The 20,779-nt window shown below is 38.3% G+C and overlaps 1 pseudogene; it reads left to right on the top strand.

Moving 5' to 3' along the window:
• Nucleotides 1-17,324: 17,324 nt before the first annotated feature.
• LOC140865691 (probable CCR4-associated factor 1 homolog 7) lies at nt 17,325-19,233 on the top strand (annotated as a pseudogene).
• Nucleotides 19,234-20,779: the final 1,546 nt, after the last annotated feature.

Raw genomic sequence — 20,779 nt, 5'->3', positions numbered from 1 at the left:
ACGTACAACTCAAGGAACTTTTTGGGGCTCAATCGAGAGCTGAAAGGTTCGTTACTGTAAAAGAGCTAATGACGTGTCGCATGCGTGAAGGGACTTCGGTCCGTGATCATGGGGTACGAGTGATTTGGCTCATACAGAAGTTGGTAACGCTTGATTTGGTGTTGGAGCATGAACTCAACGTGGACTTATTACTTCTATCTCTTCCTTCTTCGTTTGACGGATTTGTGGTGAATTTCAATATGAACAAGATAGAGGTCTCCCTTGAAGAGATGGTCAATATGCTTGTAACATATGAATCCACTTTAAAGAAGGATAAACCGGCTTTCTTGGTGGGCTCCTCTTCTTCTGCTAAGAAGGGGCCAAGTACAAAGGGTAAGAAACGTTCTGCCCCACCCAAGAAAACCGAACCCGAGAAGAAGTACAAGACAAAGGCTTCAAACATGGAAAAGTCCAAGGATGTTTGCCATTACTGCAAGAAGCCCGGTCATTGGAAACGTAACTGCAAGGAATATCTAGAGCAGTTGCGAACTGCGAAGGGTATGTTCTATATTGAAATAAATGTTTCACTTAATACTACTTCTTGGGTATTGGATACCGGATGTGGATCTCACATTTGCAATGATTTGCAGGTGATGACAAGAAGTCGCAAGCTTAGAATGGGTGAGACCCAGCTGAGACTCGGAAATGGTTCTAGAGTTGAAGCTAAAGCTGTAGGAGACGTTTATTTAATTTTGCAGAATGATTTTAAGTTACTTTTCAGAGATGTTTTATTTGTTCCAGATTTGATTAAAAACATTATTTCTGTTTCTATGCTTGATAGAGATGGTTATTCTTGCAATTTTGTGAATGGGATTTGCAATATTTACAAGAATGAATGTTTGATTGGAAATGGACAACTTGAAAACGATCTATATAACTTAAAATTAAAAGACGTTCCAATAAATTATGTTGATAAACCGGTAACAACAAACAAAAGGAAAATCGATAGTCAAAACCCGGCAAACCTATGGCATGCTAGGCTAGGTCATATTTCCTCAAGGAGGATGAACAAGCTAGTAGGAGAGGGCATGTTTGATATGTCTGATATTAACTCTCTACCTATTTGTGAGTCCTGCCTGAAAGGAAAAATGACTAAATCTCCTTTTAAGGGGAAACCTGAGCGTAGTCAAAATCTGTTGGATTTGATCCATACAGATGTTTGTGGTCCATTTAGAATTGGTACTCAATATGGCCACACCTACTTCATTACCTTTACTGATGATTATTATAGGTATGGGTAGTTATATTTAATGAAATATAAGTCTGAAGCATTTGAAAAGTTCAAAGATTTCAAGGCTGAAGTAGAAAACAAGCTAAGTAAAAGTATTAAAGCACTTCGATCGGATCGAGGTGGAGAATACTTAAGTACCGAGTTTTTGGACTATATGAAAGAGAATGGGATTCTCTCTCAGTGGACTCCTCCTATGACACCTCAGCTGAATGGTGTATCGGAGCGTCGTAATCAAACTTTGTTGGACATGATTCGATCCATGATGAGCTTCACTGAGCATCCACCTTCGTTTTGGGGCTACGCGCTTGAAACGGCGGTGTTGTTGTTGAACAACGTCCACACCAAAGTAGTGGACAAAACACCATACGAGTTATGGAATGGCAAAGCTCCTAAGTATTCGTACTTGAGGATTTGGGGATGTCCTGCTTACGTGAAGAAGACAGTGGGAGATAAGTTGGATAGTCGATCGACCTTATGTTATTTTGTGGGGTATCCGAAGAATTCAATCGGATATTATTTCTATCATCCTGCTGAAACAAAGGTGTTTGTTTCAAGGAATGCCACCTTCTTGGAGAAGGAGTTCTTATTGGATAAGAAAGGCGAGATGATGGAACTCGAAGAAATTCGAGAAGAACCCGAAATACAAAATAATGATCCTACACCTCAGGAACCATTGATGGACACGCCTATACTTAGAAGAACCTAGAGGACTTCTAGACCTCCTATTCGATATGGTCTTCTTCTTGAAGGGGATCAAGATGAACCCGATGTTGGATGTGATCCAAGAAACTTCAAGGAAGCAATTTCTGATGCGGATTCAAATTTATGGCTTGAAGCTATGCAGTCGGAAATAGATTCGATGCATACAAACCAAGTTTGGTCTTTAGTAGATCCTCCCGATGGAATTGTTCCAATAGGGTGTAAATGGATCTACAAGAGAAAGATTGGGCCTGATGGTAAGGTATTGACCTACAAGGCACGATTGGTGGCGAAAGGTTATACTCAAAGACAAGGAGTTGACTATGATGAAACCTTTTCACCAGTAGCAATGTTCAAGTCCATAAGAATCCTTATTGTCATAGCTGCTTGGTATGACTATGAGATATGGCAAATGGATGTGAAGACTGCATTTCTTAATGGAAACATTAAGGAAGAGATCTATATGACGCAGCATGAGGGATACACATCCATGGGAAGCGAGCATAAGGTATGCAAGCTTCAGAGATCAATCTATGGTCTAAAACAAGCATCAAGAAGTTGGAACCAGAAATTTGATGAAACAATAAAGGATTTTGGTTTCATCAAGAACCCGGAGGAACCATGCGTGTACAAGAAAGTAGTTAAGGATGCTGTGACATTCTTAGTACTTTATGTTGATGACATCCTACTCATTGGGAATGACGTAGGGATGTTGCAGTCAACAAAGATATGGTTATCAGGTAGATTCTCGATGAAGGATTTGGGTGAGGCATCCTATATTCTAGGGATACAGATCTATAGAGATAGATCTAAGAGAATGATAGGACTCACTCAAGCAACCTACATCGACACCATATTGAAACGGTTTTCAATGGATGGGTCCAAGAGAGGACATCTACCTATGTGTCATGGAGTTTCTCTATCCAAGTCTATGTGTCCCAAGACTGATGAAGAGATAGAGAAAATGACACATGTACCATATGCGTCAGCCATAGGTAGTATCATGTATGGGATGATATCTACCAGACCAGATGTAGCATTTGCTCTGAGTGTCACGAGCAGATGTCAAGCTAATCCCGGTCAAATGCATTGGAAAGCCGTGAAGGACATTCTTAAGTACTTACGAAGGACTAAGAATATGTTCATGGTATATGGAGGAAGAGAACTGAAATTGGAAGGCTATACCGACTCTAGCTTCCAAAGTGACGTGGATGACTCGAAGTCAACCTCTGGATTTGTGTTCATGCTCAATGGCGGTGCTGTCTCTTGGAAGAGTTCCAAGCAGGACACCACAGCGGATTCCACCACTGAGGCAGAATACATTGCAGCATCAGCTGCTGCTAAAGAGGCCGTTTGGATGAGGAATTTCGTCCAAGAGTTGGGCGTTATTCCGGAAGTTGTTGGTCCATTCTCGGTGTACTGTGACAACACGGGTGCCGTTGCTCAGGCAAAGGAACCAAGGTCTCATCAATGATCCAAACACGTACTGAGGAAATACCACATCATCCGGGAGATCGTGGAAAGAGGAGACATCACTTTTGAAAGAGTGGCCTCTGCAGACAATATCGCTGATCCACTTACTAAGCCCTTGCCAGGACCATTATTTGACAAACATCGCGAAGCAATGGGTCTACGTAGTATGACTAATTGGCTTTAGGGCAAGTGGGAGATTGAAAGAGTGGGTGCCCGGTGAGCCAACTTGTGGCTAAGGGCTTTGATGACTCTTTGTATAAACAATCTTTTGTTTAATATAATTTACACTTTTATTAATGGCAATGACTTTATCTTTCTTCATATTGTTATATTGTGATATACTATTGTTGTTTTGATAAAGACCTTGAATATACTATAGTGTATGTAAGATGTGGTAGTACATGGGGATGTCTATCATGAAACACATCTTATAGTCACTGTATATTCTAAACAGTTCCTAGTCGATTGAGCAGTCCGTTAATAAGGATAAGGATCGCTCGAGATTGAGACTAGCATTTGCGATGTCGAGTACCACGTTTCATTGGTATGGAACATAGAGATGTTCAAAGCATGCAAATGGATATTCATACGATGAATGATCGAACTACCCTATCCGGACTTTCCAAGTGGTTATCACTTATCGAGTGGATAAAGTCCGCGGTTTTGGTTGTACACCATTAGTCCTTACTACTTGAAACATCATTGAGACTCTATATGCTAGTACTGTGCTTTGACTCTTTTACCGACTCTATTGGGGTCATCAGGTGTCGGGATTGGGTGCAGTTACAACACATATAGGAGTCGATGCTTTGTTGTCAAGGATTCACCACATACTTGCGAGTGTGGATATCCTATGCAATCTGAGGAGATATTAGTGTGACGAATCTCTGGCCAGAGTACATGATGTGTTTTAAGAAATGGTTTCTTAGTAGCACATGCGATGTCACTATTTGATCTTCAAGATGTATTGCATAGTTATAGAATCTCGAACGACTCTCGATTTACCAATGGTTATTGATTCGATCGGGATATATGGATGAAGGGACCGTACTGTACGCTAACCAAAATCTATTGGTTCTTGCAGGCACTATCAGTGATACCTAGGGAATCATGGGGCGATGTTGCTCGGCGCTCTTACCATGATTCGATGGGCAAGTCGGAAATTGTTGTTCCGAGTCACAAGGAGTTGTGAGCCCACGGCTAGCTGTATCCCTGAACCATTGAGGGTCACACAGAGTAATGGATTTTTAATCCCCGTTGAGATAGTTAAATTTAAAGAGTTAAATTTAATGAACAAAGAAGTGGGACTTCTTATTTAAGAGTAGAGGAGTAAGATTTCCTAAAATGACATAGGGATGGGCATTTTTGAAAACCACTGAATTCGGATTCAGAAAATTTATCTTGACTCTAAAAGATGCAGAAATGGTTTCTGTGAACATTGGTGAAATTGGTTTATCAATCTGAGTCACGATGAATTTTATATTAATTTCTGAACATGCGGGCTTTGCTTGTCAGGCTTGAACTTATGATTAATGGGCCCTAAGCTGTTAGCAGCCCACATTATAAATAAGTTATTGCAGTACAGAAATTAAACAACAGAGGTTACAATTTTCGAAAACCCTAGTTGTTTTATTAAAAAGTGGCCGCCCCCCTCCCCTCTGCTTGGGAAAATTCCAGCCTGTGAATTTTGAATTTGCAGTCTGGTTTAACGGATCAAATTCGTTAATTCTCTTCGTAAAAACTTCTGATAGATTTTCTAGTGCAATCTATCAGAGGGATTAAATCTTTGTTCGTGGACCTGATTGAAGAACAGTTCGTCCATCAGTTCCAGGGATATACAACAAGAGCAGAGTAATCTGTTGGTGTCCATAATCTCGATTCGAGATTGGAGGTAAAAATTTATAATTGTTATTTAATTTTTACACGCACAATTTAATCGTAAAGTTTTGATACCCATTATGGAATCGTTTCATATAAAAATTTTTAAACTTCCGCTGCACCGGGTATCAATCCTGATTGATCTGATCACCGTTCTCCAACAAAACACGGGCAGCGATCGGATCGCTGCCCAAGGGCAGCGACTGTCGCTGCCCAGCCCGAGCCCCGATCGGGGCACGGGCTGCCCGGGATAGTCCCGGGCAGCCCGGAAAATTAAAATTTTATTTTTTAAAAAAAATTTTGAATTTTTGAAATTCTAGTGTTTGATCCGATCGAAAATTGTTTTTGATTAGATCACGAGGCATCGGATCGAATTGTTCGAGTCCAAAATTTTTAAAATTGATTTTTGGATAAATTTGAATTTTTGGAAAATTTATAAATTTTATCCGTTAAATTAGATTTTATAAAATTAATTGTTTTGGTACAATTGATGATAAGATATGATCTTATGGATGGATAAGATAAAATATGATTTTATCTTTTAATTATGATGTCATTGCATGTTTATCCAATTATTTAATTATTGAATTAATTAATGGATAAAGGATGATCGATTGCCATGACCAATGTTTTAGGTGTATGTTAGGTGATTTACATTTGTCTTATTGTTGTTGGTGTTTATTAATGGGCTTGGTTTATAGCCCAATATGATTGTCATATGTAATAAAAGTGGGCCTGGTTTATGGCCCGTTCCCACCCCTAAAAATGTATCCCATATTTGTCATCGAAATTTATTGTAAATTTATTAGACTTAGTGGAAGACAAAGATTTGAAGAAATGGTGGGCCCAGCAGACAATGAAGACCAAGAGATGTAAATTGGAAGCACAATGTAATAGGATTGCATTGCATACTTACATATCACCTAGGATTGGACTTAGACTCGTGATTGGCAACCACGGGTCAACTTGTTAGTGGGATCGATCATCCTTAAATAATATATGATATTATTTATGTATGCATGTTTAGACAAAATTGTATGAATCCCGCAAGCATACATAAATTGCATGATGAGACAAATTTTCAAAATTAAAAATCCCTTATTTTAAATATGATTTAAAATTGATATCAAGATTAATAAAAAGGGAATTTAAATATTGTTTAAATATTCCTACCTTCCATCAACGATCAATGTATGAGATGCTACCCGCGGATACGGTCCGGCTCATATTATTGGGGGGGCCCGTTCGTCGAAAAGCTGTACATTGGATCGACACATGTTGTAAGTTGGGTGGAACTCCCATGGGATTGGCTCATATTATTGGGGATCCACATGGCGAGCGTCCATCACAACTTAATATTGATGGGTTATCTTGACATGTCACAATAAACGGCGTCATATTATTGGGCCCTTATTGGATATGAGGTAAAAACATGGGGGTTACTTTGGAAGTAATTGGGCTCTACCTTTTGAAAATTATGGTTGGCTGATATTATTCGGGATCATGATTTGTCAATTGGACTCCATGTTCTCACTAAGGAAAACAGTTTTCCGTTTTCACTAGAGGGTAGTGAAATCGTTAAAATAGTGGGAGTGTAATTCATAAAATAAAATTTGCCATATTTTATGTCTTAGTAAATTAATTAAACAAATCACTGATTATTGTCTGTTTCCTCTTCAGTATTATATTACGATGAATCCACGCAATCCACTGTTTTCAATTCTCGAACAAAACAAATTGACTGGCGCAAACTATACGGAATGGTTCCGTAAGTTGAAAATTATTCTTACTTCGGAAAAAGCTTTCTACGTGTTAGAGAAGTCGTCTCCGAAGGAAGCCCCGGCTAATACAAGTCCGAAAGAGTTGGCCAAACTTGATTTATGATGGGACCATGATATCGAGGCCAAATGCTACATGCAGGCTTCGATGTCTGATGAGCTTCAAAGGAGATTCGAGGATGCCGTGAATGCTGCTGACATTCACAAGAACCTCAAGGAACTCTTTGGAGCTCAGTCAAGGTCGGAGAGGTATGCCACCGTCAAAGAGCTCATGACGAGCCGCATGCGAGATGGGACTTTGGTCCGTGAGCATGGGGTGCACATGATTGGGCTCATTGAAAAGTTGGTAACACTCGACTTGACTTTGGAGCATGAACTTAGTGCGGACTTGTTGCTTCTATCACTTCCTTCATCGTTTGACGGTTTTGTGATGAACTTCAATATGAACAAGATAGAGGCCACCCTTGAAGAGATGGTCAATATGCTTGTCACATATGAAGCCACACTAAAGAAGGATAAACCGGTACTCTTGGTTGGCTCCTCTTCTAACTCTAAGAAAGGACCAAGTGGAAAGGGTAAGAAACGTTCTGCCCCGCCCAAGAAGATTGTACCAAATAAGAAGGGAAAGGCCAAGGCTTCAATTGGAATAAAAGATGAGAACGTTTTCCATTACTGCAAGAAACCCGGTCATTGGAAACGTAACTGCAAGGAATACCTCGAACAGTTGCGAACTGCAAAGGGTATGTTTTACATTGAAATAAATATTTCGCTTAATACTTCTTCTTGGGTATTGGATACCGGATGTGGATCTCACATTTGCAATGATTTGCAGGTGATGACAAGAAGTCGTAAGCTAAGGATGGGTGAGACCCAGCTAAGGCTCGGGAATGGTTCTAGAGTCGAAGCCAAAGCTATAGGAGACATTTATTTAGTTTTGCAGAACAATTTTATGTTATATTTGAGAGATGTTTTATATGTTCCGGATTTGGTCAAAAACATTATATCTATTTCTATGCTTGATAGAGATGGTTTTTCTTGCAATTTTGTGAATGGGATTTGCAATATTTACAAGAATGAATGTTTGATTGGAAATGGACAACTTGAAAACGATCTATATAGCTTAAAATTAAAAGATGTTCCAATTAATTATGTTGATAAACCGGTAACAACAATTAAAAGGAAGGACGATAGTCAAAACCCGGCAAACCTTTGGCATGCTAGGCTAGGTCATATTTCCTCAAGGAGGATGAACAAGCTAGTGGGAGAGGGCATGTTTGATATGTCTGATATTAACTCTCTACCTACTTGTGAGTCCTGCCTAAAGGGAAAAACGACTAAATCTCCTTTCAAAGGGAAACCTGAGCGTAGTCAAAATCTGTTGGATTTGATCCATATAGATGTTTGCGGTCCATTTAGGATTGGTACTAAATGTGGCAACACCTACTTCATTACCTTTACTGATGATCATTCTAGGTATGCGTATTTATATTTAATGAAATATAAGTCTGAAGCATTTGAAAAGTTCAAAGAATTCAAGGCTGAAGTAGAAAACAAACTAGGTAAAAGTATTAAGGCACTTCGATCGGATCGAGGTGGAGAATACTTAAGTACCGAGTTTTTGGACTATCTAAAAGAGAATGGGATTCTCTCTCAGTGGACTCCTCCTATGACACCTCAGCTTAATGGTGTTTCGGAGCGTCGCAATCGAACTTTGTTGGAAATGGTTCGATCCATGATGAGCTTTACTGAGCTCCCACCTTCGTTTTGGGGCTACGCGCTTGAAACGGCGGTATTGTTGTTAAACAACGTCCACACTAAAGCAGTAAATAAAACACCATACGAGTTATGGAATGGCAAAGCTCCTAAGTATTCGTACTTGAGGATTTGGGGATGTCCTGCTTACGTGAAGCAGACAGTGGGAGATAAGTTGGATAGTCGATCCACTTTATGTTATTTTGTAGGGTATCCAAAGAATTCAATCGGATATTATTTCTATCATCCTGCTGAAACAAAAGTGTTTGTTTCAAGGAATGTCACCTTCTTGGAGAAGGAGTTCTTATTGGATAAGAAAGGCAAGATGATGGAACTCGAAGAAATTCGAGAAGAACCCGAGATACAAAATAGTGATCCTACACCTCAAGAATCATCACAAGACACGCCTATTACTAGGAGATCCGAGAGGACTTCTAGGCCTCCTATTAGATATGGTCTTCTTCTTGAAGGGGATCAAAGTGAACCGGTCATTGGATGTGATCCAAGAAACTTCAAGGAAGCAATTTCTGATGCAGATTCGAATTTATGGCTTGAAGCTATGCAATCGGAAATAGACTCGATGAATTCTAACCAAGTTTGGTCTTTAGTAGATCCTCCCGATGGAATTGTTCCAATTGGGTGCAAATGGATCTACAAGAGAAAGCTTGGGCCTGATGAAAAGGTATTGACCTACAAGGCACGATTGGTGTCAAAAGGTTATACTCAAAGACAAGAAGTTGACTATGATGAAACCTTTTCACCAGTCGCAATGTTCAAGTCCATAAGAATCCTTATTGCCATAGCAGCATGGTATGACTATGAGATATGGCAAATGGATGTAAAGACTGCATTTCTTAATGGAAACATTAAGGAAGAGATCTATATGACGCAGGCTGAGGGATACACATCCATGGGAAGCGAGCATAAGGTATGCAAGCTTCAGAGATCAATCTATGGTCTCAAACAAGCATCAAGAAGTTGGAACCAGAAATTTGATGAAACAATAAAGGATTTTGGTCCCGGAGGAGCCATGCGTGTACAAGAAAGTAGTTAAGAATGCGGTAACATTCTTAGTACTTTCTGTTGATGACATCCTAATCATGGGGAATGATGTAGGGATGTTGCAGTCAACAAAGATATGGTTATCAGGTAGATTCTCGATGAAGGATTTAGGTGAGGCATCCTATATTCTAGGAATTCAGATCTATAGATATAGATCTAAAAGAATGATAGGACTCACTCAATCAACCTACATCGACACCATATTGAAAAGGTTTTCTATAGATGAGTCCAAGAGAGGACATCTACCTATGTGTCATGGAGTTTCTCTATCCAAGTCTATGTGTCCCAAGACTGACGAAGAGATAGAGAAGATGACACACGTGCCATATGCGTCAGCCATAGGTAGTATCATGTATGGGATGATATCTACCAGACCGGATGTGGCCTATGCTCTGAGCGTCACGAGCAGATACCAAGCCAATCCCGGTCAAATGCATTGGAAAGCCATGAAGGATATTCTTAAGTACTTGCGAAGGACTAAGAATTTGTTCATGGTTTATGGAGGGAGAGAATTGAAGTTGGAAGGCTATACCGACTCTAGCTTCCAATGTGACGTGGATGACTCGAAATCAACCTCTGGATTTGTATTCGTGCTCAATGGCGGTGCTGTCTCTTGGAAGAGTTCCAAGCAGGACACCACAGCGAATTCCACCACTGAGGCAGAATACATTGCAGCATCAGCTGCTGCTAAAGAGGCGGTTTGGATAAGGAAATTCATCCAAGAGTTGGGTGTAATTCCTGAAGCTGTTGGTCCAGTCCCGGTGTACTGTGACAACACGGGTGCCGTTGCTCAGGCAAAGGAGCCAAGGTCTCATCAGAAGTTCAAAAACGTACTGAGGAAATACCACATCATCCGGGAGATCGTGGAAAGAGGAGACATCAGTGTCGAGAGAGTAGCCTCTACAGACAATATCGCTGATCCGCTTACTAAGCCCTTGCCAGGACCATTGTTTGACAAACATCGCGAAGCAATGGGATTACGTAGTATGACTAGTTGGCTTTAGGGCAAGTGGGAGATTGAAAGAGTGGGTGCCCGGTTAGCCAACTTGTGGCTAAGGGCTTTTATGACTCTATGTAAAACAATCTTTTGTTTAATATAATTTACACTTTTATAATGGCATTGACTTTATCTTTATTCATAATGTTATATTACGATATACTATTGTTGTTTTGATAAAGACCTTGAATATACTATAGTGTATGTAAGATGTGGTAGCACATGGGGATGGCTATCATTAAACACATCTTATAGTCACTGTATATTCTAAACTGTTCCTAGTCAATTGAGCCGTCCGCAAATAAGGATAAGGATCGCTCGAGATTGAGACTAGAATTTGCGATGCCGAGTATCACGTTTCATTGGTATGGAACATAGATATGTTCAAATCATGCAAATGGATATTCATATGATGAATGATCGAACTACCCTATTCGGACTTTCCAAGTGGTTATCACTTATCGAGTGGATAAAGTCCGCGGTTTTGGTTGTACACCATTAGTCCTTATTACTTGAAACATCATTGAGACTCTATATGCTAGTACTGTACTTTGACTCGTTTACCGACTCTATTGGGGTCATCAGGTGTCGAGATTGGGTACAGTTACGACACATATAGGAGTCGATGCTTTGTTGTCAAGGATTCACCACATACTTGCGAGTGTGGATATCCTATGCGATCTGAGGAGATATTAGTGTGACGAATCTCTGGCCAGAGTACATGATATGTTTTAGGTTAATGGGTTATCCTAATAACACATGCGATGTCACTAATAGATCTCCAAGATGTTATGCATAGTTATCGAATCTCGAACGACTCTCGATATACCAATGGTTGTTGATTCGATCGGGATATATGGTTTAAGGGACCGTACTGTACGCTAACCAAAATCTACTGGTTCTTGCAGGCACTATCAGTAATACCTAGGGAATCATGGGGCGATGTTGCTAGGCGCTCTTACCATGATTCGATGGGTAAGTCTAAAATTGTTGTTCCAAGTCACAAGGAGTTGTGAGCCCACGGCTAGCTGTATTCCTGAACCATTGAGGGTTACACAAGTAATGGATTACTAAAACCCCGTAGAGATAGTTAAATTTAAAGAGTTAAATTTAATGAAAGAGAAGTTGGACTTCTTAACTAAAGGGAGTGGAATTTCCTAAAATGACATAGGGATGGAAATTTTTGGAAATCATTGAATTCGGATTCAGAAAAATTATCTTAACTCTAAAAGATGCAGAAATGGTTTCTGTTCATATTGGTGAAATCAGTTTATCAATCGGAGTCACGATGAATTTTATATTAATTTCTATAACAACAGGCTTGGCTTGTTGGGCTTAAGTTATGGATTGTGGGCTTTAAGGAGTTAGAGTCCTGATACAATTATAACTAGAAATTATCTATAAATATATGTGCAGTGTTCGAAAATTGCATGCAATTCATTATTAGAATTTTCGAAAACACTACAAAATATTTCAAGAGGATTTTCGAAATCTTCTGTCCCTTTCGGAGAAAATTTGGCTTGTGATTTTTATGAAAAATTACAATCTGAATTAACAGATCATATCTGTTTATTCTCTACGCAAACTTCTGATTGATTTCTAGTGCAGTCAATCAGAGGGTTTTGTTTTCTATTCGTGGACCTGATTGAAAAAACGTTCGTTCATCAGTTCCGGGGATATACAACAAGAGCAGATTAAATTTTGTTGGTGTTCATAATCTCGCTTCGAGATTTTAAGGTAAAATATTTAATTGTGATTATTTATTTTACTTACACAAATTTAATCGTAAAAGTTTTGATACCCAGATATGGAATCGTTCCATATTAATAAAAATAAATTTTTAAACTTCCGCTGCACCGGGTATCAATTCTAATTGATCTGAACACAGTTTTCCAACACAAAGATGGTCATGGATCCCCGCTTCAGATTGAGCAACTCGATCGACTTCGCCTGACGTAGGGCGGGAGAAAAGTGCAACTTCATGAATGTCCTACGGAAATCAGTCCACAAAACCTGCCCCTGCTCTTGGAGTTAATGTGTGGACCCGGATCTCCACCACTTGCAGGAACGACCCTTCAAGAGAAAAGTGGTTGATGTGGTTATATTTTCCGATATTTATTTGTGTTAATTTGTATGATTAGGAGAATTTGCGTTGATTAAATTCATTTTATAGTTCCTAATCATTATTTGTGATTGATATAGGAAAATAGAAAAATTGAGCAAAAGAAGTGAAGAAAAGAAAAAAAGAAAGAAGATGGAATAAGTAGAGTTGTTCGTTAGAGCTATTAACGAACAAATCTAACCAACAGCTCTAATGAATAGCCCTTGAAAAGTGCTATCGCTCTAATGAAGGGCTCTACCTATAGAGAAGGAAGAAAATATGGAGCGCAATAGCGCATTGGAGAAGTGCATTGAAGCGTTATTGAAGAAGTGGGAAGCCCGATAGCGCTAACGAAGAGCGCTAGGATGGTATGCGTACAGAGTGTCAGGCAGAGAAAGTCTCGCTCGATCGGTAATTTTTAACCGATCGAGCGGGAGAAGAAAAGGAAACAAGATGCGAAACAGAACTATGTGAGCTCGATCGGTGATTTTCTAAAGATCGAGCGCGAAGCGGATTTCGGGAAAAATTTATAAAAAAGGAAATTTGCTTGGGAAGGACTCTAGACTTAATTATAATATATTATCTCGATTTTTAGATCTGAGTAATCGGTTTTTAGACTATAGAAAGCTTGAGAACACTCTTGTCGGCTAGGTTTTCATCTTTTCTCCTTATAATTAATTTCTTTCTTCAATTTTTCTTAGGAATTCATGAATTTTAGTGGCTAAGTTTTAATTCTTGGTTAATAAAGACAAACCCTTTGAAGTTTATTTATTTGTGAGATTTTTATTTTCATTGTTTAATTTTTATTTGAGTATCAAGAGTTGTTTGGAATTGATTGTTATGCTTGTGTGTTTGATTATTGGCTGACTATCTATTAATTTTCTCATACAATCTACTGCTTAATTAGAAATCAAATCCGTAATTATTTGATCCCTCTAATTTGTGAAGCAACTATGATTAATATTTTTTGCTTGTGAATTTATTGATTTGTAGGAAGAATAATTGAGTAGATTAAATACAACCGCTTGTGTTTGTATTGTCTAGGTTCATCAATCTCACTAGTTTTGAATGTTATCTTGAATTTAAATCTTGATCGCTTGTATCTTGATTGGTTTATTGGTAAGGGTTAATTTAGAACGCTTGTGTCTAATTAACTAAAATTAAGGTGAGATAGGAATTAAATTTCCAATGATGAATATTCAAGGAGAATTAATTATTTTTAGAGAATCGATGATCGAGTGAATAACTTCAAGGGTGTAGTCGACCGATACCAAGGCTTGTTAATTTATTGATTTCTCATATTCTTAATCTTGCATGGTAGGTGGTAAACATTTAATTTAATTTAATTTGCTTTTAATTTTTAGAAGTTAATTTTGAAAATCCAAAAACCCCTTTTATTTAATTTCAGTAATTTTTAGAACACAATAAATTTCGCTTTCCTCGTGGGAATGATCCTTACTCTCGCTACTACATGTTTATTTAGTTAATCTGATTGGGTTAATTTGGACGTGATACGACTAAGCGTTACCAGTGGTAGACTCCTTCTACTCTTTCGAGCAGTCAAAGGCGCAGAAACAACTTTATATACGCTCAAGCCAATCCTCGGTTGCCTATGGAGTCTCTCTTCACACCAAAGGCTTCGGCCCCATCTGCAGGAACCTATGCATCTCAAAACGGCATTGACCCTCGGGGTGATGGTGGTGTCCACGAGGACGTCTATGGGCTTCATCGTCTCCCCAACGACCCACACAACTATGGCTCTCATCGTCCCAACTGGCCATCTGAAATAAGTAGCACACATAAAAATGCAAAAAAGTCATGCTATGTCGCAAAATATCATGCATTCTCTGATACCATAAATGTAGTGACCCAACCTGGATTACCTACTAGTTAAATTCTTAAGCATGAAATAAAACAACCTTAAGAAACATTAAAGAAACGGAAATTGTAAAAAAGTTCATCCAAAACAAAGCGACAGTATACAACTTGCACTAAACACAAAGTGATAAAAGTTATAAAACCATATCAAATAACTATTTCAAAACACTGCAACCAAAATAACAACTAACTTCAATAACTGATCCTGATCTCATCCCTGCCTCGATCCATCGACCTCGTCCAACTTGATATCTGCCTCGTCGGATAGGGTGTCCAAAACATAACAAAAGAACGTGAGTGACTAACGCTCAGGACGTAAAACACAAGTATACAAACCAATATGATGCATGCAAAATGACTGGGTTCTGGTCAACTAACAAGTAATGCTCGGTCTAGGAGACAATGAGTGTGTAATACCATCAGGGATAAATTCCACTGGGCAACTCCCCACACTCGTCGAATATCACCGAGATTCAGTACCCGTCATCACAGAATATGTCGATGTTCGACAAATAACAAGGGTGTAGGGATAAGCGACCCTACTCGAATGGCTATATCGAAGGAGATAAGACTCAACATGAATATTCACATCCAACATAATAATAAAGCAATAAAATATGGATCATGGCACATAAAATGCAACATACTCGCTGACAATCTCGTTAGTACTTTCGTACATTTCTAAGGCAGTCCTAGCAAAGCAAGTCTATGGTCCAAGCCTACAAGCCAACAATTAGCATATCACTAAGACTGGTCTAAAAGCCTTAATTAAGCTAATAGATACTCTCAAGTTCTAATAGATATCTCGTGAGATCTATACCTACATCCGTCGTTAGCCCTTTGTTGTCGAAGGCTCCAACTCCTGGGCACAGCTCCACTTCTAGTCTGAAAGCGCCTCGCTGTTGTCCGACCCTCGATTATAAGGCTAGAAACGCCCAAGATAACACTAATATAGAGAGTGTAAATCTATGGAATTGAGCAAGGAAATGAGCTCTCGGATGGCCTATTTATAGGCAAAGTTCGGACCTTCGGAACTGTGCATGCATGCTTCAAACTCCTCGATCGGAAGCTCAGAACTCCTCTTCGGACGTTCCGATCTCATGCATACAACGATGTGTCTTCTTTATCTTGAAACCTAAGTGGAGCCTAAGTTCGGACCTTCCGACCACCCTGGTTCGGAGCTTCCGAACTACTACATGTCCTTGTGTGATTGACACCTCACACACTGCATGGTCTAAAATAGATCGGAAATTCCGATCTTGGATTCGGATCATCCAAAACTCCCTCAGTTTCCGAACTCAACCATGGCCACTTCGGTGCTTCCGAACAGGATTTCGGAACTTACGAACTCCTCGGGGGTTCCGAAGTCTGGATTTTATAATTTTGATCCGATTAAACATTTGGTTAATTGGAATAATGATTTCTTAATTATAGTTTACCATTTAATCTTGTCAAATGTGGTACGGGTTACTACAAAGAAGAGGTGACGTAAGAGTTATTAAATTCTCCGAACATCCAGAAATAACTCGTATGTTATTTACTTTCAATTCTTCATTACAAGCTATATTTGATTTGTTCTAATCTATTAGTTAGGCTTTTTTCTGCACATATTTGTTAACCAAAATGATATTGACATTCGAGGATTGCAACTTCAGTTGCTAACTCAACTGAATTTATCTTGAAATGAGAATTTGTTGTGAGTGTTTATTCAACCACCCCTTATAAAAACTTTTATGTATATATAATATATAAACGGTCCGACCGGTCTAACCGCTTCAACGGACGATCGTACCATAATACTATTATATTATATAAAATAATAATTTAATATAGTAATTTATATATTTTATTTTAAATTTTAAATATCTTAAATATCTTAAATATGTATACATATATAAATGTATACATTTAACAGAGTTTAAAACCTAAACAATAACATATATATAATCATTACATATATGATTTAAAAAAATCAAAATAAGCTCAAATACTACTAAAATGATATTTTTAAAAAAATTCAAAACTAAATAATCATATATATATATAATAATAATAATAATAATAATAATAATAATAATAATAATAATAATAATAATAATAAAAATTAATAAATAGAGGAAATAAATCCTTTTTTTTTGTAAAGAAATTTATGAAAAAATCAAATTATATAAAAAAATTAAAAATTGTAAAATAAATTTTTAAAAAAAAGGCAAATCAATCGTACTAGTTCACGGTCACCGATTCAAAGCTGGTCTGATCGGTACACAATCGGGTTCGACTGGTTCCGAACGGTTTGCCGTGTCAAACAATTTTTAGTCATGATCACAGTCAAACCGGCGGTCCAATCCAGTTTTAAAACAATGATTCGCCTTAGCCAAACGATTGAGGATCGAACTTGCGTTACGGTCTGGTTTTTAAAACAATGATTCCCCACTGGTTCAATCCCATTTCCCGAAAATAAAATAGAAAGTGACTGCAACTATTGAACAAGTGGTGGAAGAAATAACTCCTAAAACACTCATCGTCTCCTTATCCTCGTCGACTAGATTCAGTCACCACTCGAGGTTCGTTATTCTTCTTACTTGATCTATTTTCTCTCCATTTGCGATCCAAGATTCGTATATTTTTTAGTTTCCCTTCACTTCCCATTGCGTGAGATTGTTTGTATACATCGGCTTTTACTACCTACTGTGTTGGATCTTGGCGTCTGTAAGATTGTGGTGCCCGGATCTGTAGCCATGGCCATATCAAGGCTCATTCCTCGATGGGTTGTGCTTGTTTTTGTCCATTTTCATCTTCGGATCAGAGTTTTGATTGATTATGCTTTGGTGTAAAAATTCAACGTGGTACAATGCCAGTAGCACGGGGTACTTCTGTGTCATTTTCGACTGTTCTTTTCGGGTCTTGAAGTTTCGCTTGCTCTTGGCTCCGATCTTCACTGTCTGAGGATGGGGAGTGATTTTGAAAATATTGGGAGATGGTTTCTTTATTTCAAGTTCTGGATTTGAATTAGGCTCATGGAAATCATGGGTTTTTTTTGTCAAATGTTGATGGTTGTGAACTGGGCTTGGATTTAATTTGTCAGCCACGGTTAACTTCACTTGCTAGTAGTTTTATCTCTCGTTCAGTCATGTTTGGTCTTCTATAAGCTAATTATCTTCTGTGCTTGATTCGTTATACTCTTTTATTTGCAGATTTGGTTGATTGAGCTCTGGATTACCATTATCGTATTGCTTGGTTGCCCAAGATTGTATCTTTTTTCCTGCGCAATAGAATAAAATTTAGGAAGGGAAGGAAGAAATGTCAGAGTTACCAGAGAATGACTCCATTAAAATTAGAGAGGTATGGAATGAGAATCTGGAGGAAGAGTTTGCTCTGATTCGCGATATAGTTGATGAATACCCATATATTGCTATGGATACTGAGTTTCCTGGTGTGGTACTTCACCCTGTGGGAAATTTTAAGCATATAAACGAGTATAATTATCAAACCTTGAAAGACAATGTTGATATGTTGAAGTTGATCCAATTAGGCCTAACATGTTCTGATAAAAACGGAAATTTTCCGACTTGTGGAACTGGTACTTGTTGCATTTGGCAATTCAATTTCCGTGAATTCAATATGAGTGAGGATGTATTTGCAAATGATTCAATTGAATTGTTGAGACAATCAGGGATTGATTTTAAGAAGAACAACGAGATAGGCATCAATGTGAACCGCTTCGCAGAGCTTTTGATGGCTTCTGGGATCGTTTTGAATGATAACGTCCGCTAAGTGACGTTCCATAGCGGTTATGACTTTGGATACTTGATTAAGTTGTTGATTTGTAAAAATTTACCCGAAACTCAAGCACGGTTCTTCGATTTACTGAACATATACTTCCCCATGGTTTATGATATTAAACATTTGATGAGATTCTGCAACAGCCTTCATGGAGGATTGAATAAGCTAGTCGAACTCTTAGAAATCGAGAGGATTGGCATTTGTCATCAGGCTGGTTCTGATAGTCTGCTCACCTCATGTGCATTCAAGAAATTGAAAGACAACTTCTTCAACGGCTCTACCGAGAAGTATGCTGGCGTCTTGTATGGTCTCGGTGTCGAGGATGGGTCCGAAAAATGCTAAAAATAAAATTCTAATGTCTTACTTGTAGGACTCGTAAGCCATGAAGAACTATAAATTCCCTGTGAATTGTGGACATCTGCAGCAGGTTATTGCCCTTTAGTTTCTTGGGTTGCCTCTTTTCATTTTTTTAATTGTTTTCTTTGTAATCAAGAATCCCTGTAGGGTGTTGTAGTTGGAGTACTTGTAAAGAGTGACTGACCAAGTGTTGCAATTAATAAAAATCTTATTACTTCAACTTTCTTCTCAGTTACAGTCTTCTTGTTCTTCCCCTTTTTCTTGTTTATTTTTGTTAATTTCAACCTTCAGGTGATCATCTGTCTTTTCTAGTAGCCCTATTTCTAATCTAGCTAATCTACTACCTAAACATGATTAAGGTGTTATTGGGTTTAGGAGTTGGAAGTCGGATTTAGAATGATCAGAAATAGTTTCGATGGTTTCTTGTTTTGGGATAGTTCAGAAGCTCCGAACAGCATTTCGGAAGCCATTGTTGTCAATCCGAAGTACCGAGCAGTTCGGAAGCACCGAACTATTGATCGAAAGCTCCAATCACATGTCAGTCATACAAGATATGAGTTTTGATTGGTGATTGGACTTGAGAGAGTTCGGAAGATCTGAACTGTGTCGGCAACAATATGTTGTCCAATCAGAGAGTTCAGAAGGTCGATCAGAAGTTCCTAATTGTGTTCGAAAGCTCCAAACGAGAGATCGAATGTTCCGATCGTGTTCTATATATAGGAACTGAGAGCTTTACTTTCCTCACACCAATGAATGTGATGAATGCATAATGTTAGTTTTTAAAATTAGCCTTAATTTCTAAATATATCCTTTAGACTATTTTTATATTAACACGCACATATAAATGTGATACTATAAGGGGTAATTATTTTAAAATCCCTAAACCTAAACATAAATTTCTCCTAACTCCCTACATTCAAATTTTTTAGTTTGCACTCCCTAGTGGTCCCCAATTTTGATTAAACAAGTATTTAACTAATCTTTTGTACTTTGGCATTGTTTTACCTATCGAACCAGTTCATGTCGTGAAGAACTATTGGTTGCGCAAGGTTTCCAGCCTATATACTTTAGATTAGGGTCCAACATGCTTCCGTAAAGTAAATCAAATTTAAATACCTCTTTGACCATAATGTCGTCGGGTCATACCTGCCGAGTTTTACGAAGTGCTCCTCACACTCCAACCACGCAGTCGCAACAGATGGTTTCTGCACAAGCTCCTTCAATGACACCCAGCACAGCCTTAATTCGTTTTCTACCTTAAGGCGTATGGTATATAAATTTAATTATAAAATATGAACATGAAAGAACAAGAGACTTTAGAAAAATTATTCAGACATAATATTATTACATAAATCAACTCCTTTGAAGAGGAGAAGACAACTTGTTTAGCTACTCATAGTAGCCTCGTTCTTGAAATACATAAACGAAAACTTATTACAATAGAAAGAGAAATATTACAACAATTTTATTCGTAAGAAAACTGAAGGGAATGATCGATGTCTTCAGCTTCCTCAAATGCCTCTATTTATAGCTGTAGTTCCACTCGTTTCACCGAGAAACTTCAGGGAATCTTACAGCTGTCTTGTATTTCTTTATGCCATTATTGATGACATCTTTTACTAGTGGAGGAGGCAGCTGTCTTGAATTTTTTATGCCATTATTGATGGCATCTTTTACTAGTGGAGGAATCACATGCCTGCCACTTTCTTTTGGCTTTATTCTCCTCACATGTCTGCTTTATTGTTGTCGGG

This window comes from Henckelia pumila, chromosome 4, assembly GCF_033568475.1.
Source record: "Henckelia pumila isolate YLH828 chromosome 4, ASM3356847v2, whole genome shotgun sequence".
NCBI classification, from domain to species: Eukaryota; Viridiplantae; Streptophyta; class Magnoliopsida; order Lamiales; family Gesneriaceae; genus Henckelia; species Henckelia pumila.
Note: the sequence above shows the minus strand (reverse complement) of the source record. Positions and strands in the feature narration are given on the sequence as shown.